Source organism: Colobus angolensis, unplaced genomic scaffold, assembly GCF_000951035.1.
Source record: "Colobus angolensis palliatus isolate OR3802 unplaced genomic scaffold, Cang.pa_1.0 Scaffold18, whole genome shotgun sequence".
In the NCBI taxonomy this organism is placed as follows: Eukaryota; Metazoa; Chordata; class Mammalia; order Primates; family Cercopithecidae; genus Colobus; species Colobus angolensis.
In genome coordinates this window covers 10822373-10833572 of record NW_012114932.1, presented here as the reverse complement: position 1 = coordinate 10833572, position 11200 = coordinate 10822373, and the positions used below count along the sequence as shown (strand labels likewise).

Genomic DNA, 11200 nt, shown 5'->3' with positions numbered 1-11200 from the left:
CTCTCTCTCACCCCTGGAACTGGATAAATATTTTTCTCACTGACCAGAAAGTCCACTTTCCTTCTCATCCCCTCTCTTTGTTCCCTATCCCTCCCTTCATGCTTGAAATTAATTGCTCCTTGTAGAAATTTTCTTTGATTCTCCTTAACTACTACCCCAAGGTTAAGTGGTCCTCCTGGTTTCTTCTGAGGCATTGCCTTGAATGAATACTCAGTACCTTGAGACCCACTGACCTTATATTCCCAACACCATACACCCAGACTATAGTAGATAATAAATATGTCAAATTAAATAAATGGTTAAATACATGTATCAGGATGAGACCCTGTACTATTCCCTGTATTATTTTATGTATTTATTTTTTGAGACAGGATCTTACTCTGTCACCAAGGCTGGAGGGAAGTGTTTTAATCCCAGCTCCCTACAGCCTTGAAGTCCTGGACCCAAGTGATCCTCCCACCTCAGTCTCCTAAGTAGCTAAGACAATAGGTACATGCTACCATACTGGTTACTTTTTAAAAACGTTTTGAAGAAATGAGGGTCTCACTATGTTGCCCAGGCTTCTCTTGAACTCCTGGCCTCAGGCAATCCTCCCACCTTAGCCTCTTAAAGTGCATTTATTAAATGATGTGATTGAACTGAAAATACATTTATTCTTTGGTCTGTAGAACCCATCTTTATTATTTCTGTTTAGCAAACAGAGGAGTTCAACATTGAGAAAAGTTTAATAAATGGGCTATTTGCAAAGATGTGGGTGAGTTTTAAGGAAATCACCCAGGAATAGTGTAGAATCTCAGGGATTATTGAAGGGAATTGAAGGAGGCCCAGAGTTAGTATTCTTAGGACTGAGAAAGGAGGGGGTGGTTTCAGGACCCGACACTGGTAGCCAGCTATTGAAAGTGCCTTTGGAAGAGCATCTCAGCTCTCTGTCCCATCCCCCAACCCCAACCCTGTCCAACAACTTGGGAAACTGGGAGCCAAGGGAATAAATATCTCTTCTCTTTTCTCTTGTTCTCTGACTTCCAATTCCACCATTCCTGTTAGCAAAACCCAACCAGAAGCCAGAAGGCAAGGAAATCTGTGAATAGAGTCCATGCAGATTTGTGCTCCAACAAAGGGCAGGGTGGGGATGGTACTGTTTGGGTGTGGAGAGGCAAACAGAAAAATGTCATCACAGTGATCTAGACAAGTGATCTAGTTCAAGAATTAGACAACTTTAACAATTTTTCAACATTACAGCAAGACAAATGCCTAAAGGAAGAGAAACATGTCCTAACACCAACTTGGAACAAGTCTTACAATCAGCATGTTTCAATGAATTAAAATAACCTAATCTTCTAATGAAATGGTTAAAATTACTTTGCCTCATATACTCCTTTCTCCTATGTTTCCAATCTTCTCATTTCTGATAGAAATGTCACATAGTAATGTCATTCATCACCTTTCAAGTCTCCTTTCTTAAAGCCATTGCTTTAAGATATTTAAAGCCCTTACATGAGGGATAAAAGAAGGTATCTCGGTATTGCAAACTTCATTTAAATTTAGTAGAAGAAACTAGAGACGTTTGAGTTGGGTAGTTCAGCGTGGGTAGAAGGTAAGATTTTGAAAATCCAGGTGACATCAAAATTGTGAGGTTCAGAGTTGCGTGCGTTTCAGTGAGGTCCAATCTGCACAAATACATTTTAATTATCTTTCCTTTGATTTTTTTTTTTTTTTTTTTTTGCATTTCTTACCCCCATCATATCTCCTGCAATTTTAAGACTACAAATTTTCTATATCACTCTAGGATGCATTCTCTCTCCTGAATTAGGTTGCCTCCCAAGGTTTTTGGACAGCCCACAATTTTATAACATGATTAAAACAATAACAGCAAAACAGTGAAAAAAAATCCCAAATGCGGTGGAGCACAGTCAGCATCCACCGGGCAGTGGGATGAGGGCCTGCTGTTTGCTGTCATCAGGGAACAGTCTGTGGGCTCCACTTTTTGGGTGTGCAGCTCAAGCTAGAACTTTTCTTTAACAAATCTTAAAACCAACCAAGTCTCTGAGATTACTGTTGTTTCAAGGTGTAAAAGTCCAAAGAGGTCAACAATTTTAGTGGAAATACCAATGATAAAAATGGAAAGAGATGGTAAGAGATCTTCAATCTGCAGACAACTTTTTAGCCACATGAAAGATCTATTCATCACACAAGAAAAGCTCACCAGAATTAATTATAGGACTGATCCTGGATTTCATGATGAACCAATGGTGTGATTTATGATTTTCATTAAAAATGTACACTAGAAATAGAAGTAATTGACTTGCTATATTGTATGTATGTGTGTATGCATAATGCAGGCATAAGGGGACCCACGTTATGATTAATAACATAATTATTTACACACACCTGGAGATAGGCCCAAATATGGAACATTCTTCAAGGAGACATTTTTCTATTTTAAAAGATCTTTAAAAGATGGTAGGTCATGCCTGTAACCCCAGAACTCTGGGAGGATAAGGTGGGAGGATCACTTGAGTCCAGAGTTCAAGACCAGCCTGGGCAACATAAGGAGACCCTGTCTCTACAAAAATATTAAAATAAAAACTTAGCTGGGCAGGATGACATGCATTCGTAGTTCCAGCTACCCAGGAGGCTGAAGTGGGAGGATCACTTGAGCCCAGGAGCTCGAGGCTGCAGTGAGCTATGATTGTATCGCTGCATTCCAGCTTGGGTGACAGAGCAAGTTCCTGTCTGAAAAAATAAAAAAATAAAAAATCTTTATTAAGTCAACTGTTGTCTATTGACATTCACTATCAACATACATAAATCTGACTATCTCTATTTAAAATCGTCTGGAGGCTTCCCCTACACATAAAATGAAGTGTGGATGCCATGTCCTTTTCCAACCACCCTCATAGCTGGGCCCCTTCCACATCTTTAACCTCAGCTCAAGGTGTCTCGCCTTGCCACAGTATTTGGCTTCCTTTCTTTTCTTTAAATATGCCAAACTCTTGGATCTTCACACACGCTGATCCTTCTGTCTGAAACACCATTCCCCAGGCTGTTGGCTTAATTTACTCCTTCTCATCTTTAAGGACTCTGCTCAAACATCACCTTCTTTCTTGATACCTCAGTATCCTCTCCTCCTATTAACTATTGTAGAACCCTGGTTATTTCCTTCATTAAAATTTTAGTCTTTATTTCTCTTGTTTATTTATTTGTATGTTTATTTGGTATTCTTTTCCTGCTAGAATTAATCAACATGAAGGTGATTTTCTTGTTTATGTGGCAATCTTCAAAGGGCACTGTAGACATGGAGAAGCTCAATAAATATTTGTTAAACAAATGAACAAAAGAAAAGGCTTCTCATATATATATGTACATATATACACACATATATAACATATATGTAATATATAGTACTTGGTGCTTTACATTTTAGCCCATTTCTTTTTTTTCAGTAGTTACTAACTATGGCTTTTTTTTTTAAATTTTTATTTCAATAGGGTATAGGTGGTTCTTGGTTACACGGATAAATTATTTACTGGTGATTTCTGAGATTGTAGTGCACCTATCACCTAAGCAGTATATACTGTACCCAATATGTAGTCTTTTATCCCTCACCCCCCGCTCAACCTTCCCCTTTCCTGAGTCCCCAAAGTCCATTATATCATTCTTGCACCTTTGCATCCTCGTAGCTTAGCTCCCACTTATAAGTGAGAGTATATGATATTTGGTTTTCCATTCCTAAATTACTTCAGTAAGAATAATGGCCTCCAGCTCCATCTAAGTTGCTGAAAAAGATATTATTCCTTTTTATAACCGAGTAGCATTCCATGGTGTATATGTACCACATTTTCTTTATCCACTTGTTGGTTGATGTAGCTCATTTTCTTTTATATTTTAAAGATATTTTTCTTTTATAAATCTTGAAAACAGCTTAAAAATGCTAGATTATTTGGTCTTTTCCACGGATCTTATTTTAAATTCAGTTCTTTTTTTTTTTTTTTTTTTTGAGACGAAGTCTCGCTCTGTCGCCCAGGCTGGAGTGCAGTGGCACGATCTCCACTCACTGCAAGCTCCGCCACCTCCCAGGTTAACGCCATTCTCCTGCCTCAGCCTCCCTAGAAGCTGGGACTACGGGACTACAGGCACCCACCACCACGCCGGGCTAATTTTTTTGTATTTTCAGTAGAGACGGGGTTTCACCGTGTTAGCCAGGATGGTCTGGATCTCCTGACCTCATGATCCGCCCGCCTCGGCCTCCCAAAGTGCTGCGATTACAGGCGTGAGCCACCGCGCCCAGCTAAATTCAATTTTTTTCTCTTCTTTTTTTCTCTTTGAGACAAGGTCTCACTGTCACCTAAGCTGGAGTGCAGCAGCACAATCACGGCTCACTGCAGCCTTGGCCTCTCAGGCTCAGTAATCCTCCCAACCTCAGCCTCCCAAGTAGCTGACATTACATGTGTGCACCACAATGCCTGGCTAATTTTTGTATTTTTTTGTCAAGATGAAGTTTTTCCACGTTGCCCAGGCTGGTCTTGAACTCCTGAGCTTAAGTAATCCACCCACCTTGGCCTCCCAAAGTGCTCTCATTACAGATGTGAGCCACCACATCAGGCTTACAATTTAAATTTTAAAACAAATGCTTAGCAGAGGCCGTGTTTATTTTGCTAAAGTGACAGACTACTTAAGGTATCCATGGTATCTATAAATATTTACCAGTTCTTTTCATCAACAGACATGCTTCAAAATATTCAAGTAAAGTAGGAAGTAATAACAAACACTGAGCTTTTCTTTAACCTTCCTAACTTGATGCTTTTTCATTACTCATTAAGGTCACTTCTTTGCTGCTTTCTATTTCATCCTACGTGATATAGTCATTTGTGTATACAGCACCTGTGATAGCTCATTATGGTTAAAAGTAATGCCATTTTGCTGCATTTAATCTGAAAGGTGATTTAAAAGTTTATTTATGGCTAAGGAGTGGTCGTTGAACATTCCATTTTCATGCTTTAATTCCTGATATTTACCACATTTACAATAAAGTTGTAAATTGGGCCATATTTATTTCTAGATTTTTTTCTTTTCCTTTTTTTTTTTTTCTTTTTGAGAAAAGAGTCTTGCTCTGTCACCAGGCTGGAGAGCAGTGGTATGATCTCGGCTCACTGCAACCTCCACCTCCTGGGTTCAAGTGATTTTCCTACCTCAGCCTCCCAAGTAGCTGGGACTACAGGGGCAAGCCACCACATCCAGCTAATATTTGTATTTTTAGCAGAGACAGGGTTTCACCATTTTGGCCAGATGGTCTCAATCTCTTGATCTCCTGATCCACCCACCTCGGCCTCCCAAAGTGCTGGGATTACAGGCATGAGCCACAGCGCCCGGCCTGTTTCTAGATTTCTTATGCAATACCTTTGCTTTCCTTCTTGCTGCTACTTCACATTGAAACACATTTTACTTTTCTCTGCTATTAAAATCTTTAGTCAGCATAACCACAGACAAGGGCCAGCTCCTGTGCTGGGAAAAATATCTGCACACCTAACCCAGAAGTGTAAACAGTGTTCAGAGGTAATAGGTATTTAATTCATTTGCTTTTAGTTGTGGTTGAAAAAAGATAGCACAAGAATTCTACAGTTTCTTGGCAAATAATGTAGACGTGATTTAGTACTTCATGAAATGCAGTCGCATGTGTCTAAACAATGGAGATCGGATATCTAGGTGCAGATTTGTTAAATGGTCCCTCCAATCAAGATGAAAAAGAAAGCTTGAAGGATGTATCAACTGTGACATCGTGAAAGCTTATAAAATTTGTGACCCAACATCAAAAATTAGACTGTATCACAATGTAACTACAACAGAAGAGTTTCCGTGCATGGAGATTTTTTACAAAATAAGATTGATATTTGAAAATCAAGAATTAAAGTGCCCAGAACAATGGCTAGCTACTAAATGGAACATGAGGCAACAAGATAGAAGAAGAAAGGGAGACTTATCAATGTAATAGTGATGTCACTTCATTGAGCTATTTTAATTAATTCAAAAATTAATTCATAAATGCCTAAATCTAGGATTTCCCATAAACTGAAATATGAAAACGTTCTAAGGTAATTGCACTAGGACACATTCCTCCTTGGAAATTTTATTCTTAGGTGTTACCATGTGTATTAAGAAATGTATTGAAGAATAGACTTTAGCAAGAGATTGTATCTTGAACTTATTTTTTTTACCTTATTAACTAAGGTTCAGGTTATATTCACAATTATAAGCCAGAAATAGCATCTTTGTTTTCCCTCTAAAATAAGGTGGCCTTTCAAGTTCTAAATTCCACTGTCATTACCCCTTACAAGTACAAGATGTAAATATCTAATAGACACTTGCTTTCTTTTCTAACTGTTAGAAGAGGATTTTAAAAAATTTTATTACAAGGGGAAAAAAAACTTTTTTTTTTTTTTTTTTTTTGACACGGAGTCTTGCTCTGTCGCCCAGGCTGGAGTGCTGTGGCCGGATCTCAGCTCACTGCAAGCTCCGCCTCCCGGGTTTACGCCATTCTCCCGCCTCAGCCTCCCGAGTAGCTGGGACTACAGGCGCCCGCCACCTCGCCCGGCTAGTTTTTTTGTATTTTTTTTTAGTAGAGACGGGGTTTCACCGTGTTGGCCAGGATGGTCTCGATCTCCTGACCTCGTGATCCGCCCGTCTCGGCCTCCCAAAGTGCTGGGATTACAGGCTTGAGCCACTGCGCCCGGCCAAAAAAACTTTTAAATAGACCAACTATCCAAATGTTATTTAGAATAGCTATATGTAGACATAGATTCAGATGTAAATAACTAGCTAAATAAAAACATAAGCTTAATGATACTAAGCTGAATTGGTTTCATTTTCAACTCACTTTAAGTATTATCATTAGAAATAATATTTGTAGCACACTGCTAATATTATACTTATTTTATGATGCTACTGAGCACAAATTTTCTTTTACAGTAATTTTTAATCATGTATGTCTTCAAAAATCATTATTTACCTTTATTTGAAAAAAAAAAATCCTCTCATTAAGGACAACACACTTTGAACAGTAAACAAAATCCCTTCCCTCAAAAAGGCTAAGTCAGTCACCACGCTCTGTGTCCCTCTGGGCTGAAATGATATTAGATTTGGTGAGGTGAGCTGTATATCACAAGTACTCCCAGTGCTGGAAGAGGAAATATTTCATTGCATGGGATGGGGGATGGATTTCGAATTACTCTGTGCCCTCAAATGCTATATTTTATGTTAGGATACATCATTGATATACTCTCTATTTCATCAGATTTCTTACCAGGTTGCCTGTTACCTGCATTCTCTCTTTCAAGTACACGTACACACACACACATACATGCGTGCACGAACGTGCACACGCACATCATTGATAGAAATCACAAAGCCATTTTTTCTTTTTCCTTTCATTCACTCCCAGCAGATCTTTCTTTTTCCTGTAAGCTTACCACTTCTACATTTAATGATATGGGTTTTGAGTTTATTATTTAAAGGAATCACATCTTGCTAAGTTTTGTATACAAGACACCGACACATAGTGTCTATACTGACTAAACAGGCCAAGCTTTGTGAGTTAATTAATAAAATATTTGGTAAGACAAGGTCCATCAGTATCTTATCCCTTGACATGACAATGTCAAAACATACAGGATGGAAGGTATCTCATTAATTCAGACCATTTCAAATCAATTTTATTTTGACTTAGGGTCTTGAAATAATGTATCATTATCTTTGGCCATATCAAAAACTGAACCCAGTTGGAAAATATTATATGTCCAAATATTGGTTTAGAGAAAAGTATAGCATTTTTTTGGTAAATTGTTCACATAGAATTTTCCCTATTCCAACCACCTATCAAAAACCATCAAAGATGTAAAATATAATTTCTTTCTACAGAAGAACATTTATATTTCCACATTTTATCTATTTCCAATTTAGGTTTTGCTATATACACACATTATCTCATAAAAATTGTTATAAGACTTCATTATTTAGGACTTAAAAGTAACTATTAGGAAAGGTTTTATTTTATATTGTTTCAAAAGGAAATTTATACTTGCTTAGTTTAAGAAATTACGTGCATAACTACCCAAGCAACTTTGATTTTCCTAAAATAACTGCAAGCATTTCTTATTCAATCAACCAATCAATATATATATATTGACCTGCTCTTTTTACCAAGACTATGAGGTGCTGACTGTTCTAAGTTGTTTGACCTTGAATTATTGCTTTGCTGGGGCAGCTGATATATAATAATAATGGCAACACATCTTGTTTCATTTTTATTTACTTATAATTATCTCTTAGTTTTTCTGTTTGATCAGTATTATTTTTCGTACAACTTAAAATTTATAATTCTTTAGGAGTCATAGTTCTTCCTCATTTACTACTAATTCTATGCTCTTTCCATAAGGCATTTTCCCCTTTGCATTCTGCTTTTTCTTCCCAATATTCTTCTGAACACTTAAATTGTGCTTTAGTTATAGATATTTGGTCCTCGATTTGTTCTTGATTTTTAAGAAAATAATACCTTCCTTAAAAAATGTTAAAGACAGAATCAAATCTTTTTTTAATTATGTCTTCCTCACACAGTAATTTTAATCTACCACAAATTATAAAATTTGCTATACCTCATGCTATGGCAGGAGGTAAATCATTATGTTTCCAGATCTCTCCTTGACTGGAAAATCTTAATGCTTTCTCCTTTCTCCTATTTATTCTTGATGTTACAATGATTTCTTCTTAAATTTCAGAAAGGAATTTCTACTTTGTACAATTCCACATTCTGTATCCTATAGATCGACTTCTGGTAATCAGGCCTTTGTTTCTCTCTTGTATTCACATATTTTTTTTGTTGTCAATTTCTTCTACTGCAGAAAAGTCTGCATCAGCCTTTTATTTCCTGATTAGAATTCACTTTAAATGTCACTACACAGATAAATCAATATGTGAAGGTGAAAATGACTTGAAGAGCTTTGTCAAGGTAAGTGTTCTTTATCAGACATCATGGGAGTTTTGAAACCAGAAGGATCCTTAGGGCTTATGGAGTTCAATGACCTCATGCACTGCAGATGAGGAAACTGAGCCCAGGAAGAGAAGACTTAACATGAACAAATCCTGTTCTCCAAGACTCTATTTCATAGCACTAATGGAAGCTTTCTAAAAGTGATTTTAAATTTTTAATAGTTGTTTGTTTTTATTTTTTTTCCCCCAGAAATATCTGGATATGGTGGATTTTCTCTTCTCTTTCAAGAGTTCTGTCACTCTTTTCTTCTGATTCAGTGGGCTAGCTTATGTTCACTTGACCATGAATCAGCATAAATCACATTCTATCATTTTTTTCTAGTTTTATTCCTATGCTGCAGAATAAAAGCAAGATAAGATAAAGGGAAACTACTGTAGCTACTGGACTATCCTCTATTGTCTTGTGTAAAAATATCTCTTCCCAGATAAATATATCCCTGCTTTCCCTGAAAAAATAGTTGGAGTCATAAATAAGAAGGTTTACAGGTATTTGCAACACCCACATGACCTGGCATATTGTGCTAAATGCATTTCTGCTGAATTTTGACTTTGGCCATTCATTAAGCCGAGTCATCATTAACACCTGCATGATTAAAGAAAAGTGTAAACTCAAAAATAGCAAGAAGTATCCCTTAGCAGTGTCATGCTGATACCTTAAATTAGTTGTTTTGTTTTGTTTTGTTTTTTGGTACATAAGGAAACCAGGAAAAGATCCTTTCCTACTCTTTTCCTACCTTTCTACCCCAGGTCACCTTACACACATTTTTCATCTGTGTGAGCAGCTCACTGAAGTCATTCTTTATACTACTAGTTACACTTTCAAAGTTAAGTTTAACTTTGTTGTTGTGCTTAGCACAACGGTATCAGCGTTGTACGTCTTGTCCAAATAAACCTGAGAATGATGACGTCTTCCTTCTATAAAGGCACTCTTGCTATTGAATATACCTTAAGTTTTGATGCAGAAACCACGTTTATGGACCATCATTGTTACTAACCTATTCATTAAAGGAACAATAATCCATAAGCTTCACACTTGCCCAGAAGCAGTCAATAATTAAACATTTTAAGAAATTGAAAGAACTAAACAAAATAAATAGACTGGAGAGTTTAGAAACATGCTGTGAATCAATGTCTTAGAAACAATTCACTGTGTAAAATTAAATTAGTTTAACTCCAAAATTAAAAGGTAATATTTTCACATAGCAATATAACTTCCAATCAAATGGCATGAGAAGATGCATCTTATACTGGTGCTTGGTATACATTTTAGGTCATTTTTTGTTCCTTTATTCATCAACATTGGATATTAATAAAATTCAATTTTCTATAATAGTAATTCTTCAACTTTTTAAAATCAGTTTTAAACAGAGGTCTAGGAATGAAAGACAGCCACAGTTATAAGTATTTGATTTGCTGTGATAGATAAGTGAATAAAATAGATTCTAAAGACTAGAAAACCCCATAATGGACTAGCAATGTCTAGTAGCTCATCAATCAAGCAAATTCAGTAAGTTGACCTGATCATGCCCATTTCCCCTGTTAGCTACTAAAACTTTTCAATTTATGCTCATTTTGAGCATAGAACTATATTCAAATACAGTTCTAATGATATTCTTGCTCAACTTCAGACAAGGCACAGGCCACAAAATTTGCATGTCTTGCAACAGGCAAGAAGTAGAGTTCACGTATTATGAGGTTGGCCTGAATTTCCTCACTGCTGTGATATCATGGATAGTACCAACTCCAAGAATTCATAGAACATGGATGGATACACAGGGAACCAAACCAAGAGCAAATAAGTTAAATGGTTAGTTCATTCAAGGAGCACTCATCAATTGCCTACCAGGCATGTGTCAGTTAAATACAGCTCAAGGAACACTAGCTTGTTCCTTTAAAAGTTCAACTCAAGAAACATTTATTCTATTGGAGAATGAGGATCTGTCCTATATGAAGGACTGACTCTGGGTTAAAAGTTAATAAATCAGCAAGTTGTATTACAATGGTTTGCTTTTGTGGAATGATTTGTTTACTTTTCTTTATTTTCCAAATTTTCAATAATGTGTTTATATGGCATTCATAACTTTAAAACTCCTTTACAACTAAGCTGAAATAAAAAGAAATCTACAAAACAGAACAAAAAACCCCAGCAAATATACAAATT

The 11200-nt window shown here is 36.6% G+C and overlaps 1 long non-coding RNA gene across 1 annotated transcript in view; it reads right to left on the bottom strand.

The window, feature by feature from the left end:
* Positions 1-7405: 7405 nt before the first annotated feature.
* LOC105509798 overlaps positions 7406-11200 on the bottom strand; it is a 342021-nt gene continuing 338226 nt past the window's right edge. Inside the window, exon 4 of the long non-coding RNA XR_001001483.1 lies at positions 7406-9374. This is a non-coding gene — a long non-coding RNA (uncharacterized LOC105509798). The remainder of the gene's footprint in view (positions 9375-11200) is intronic.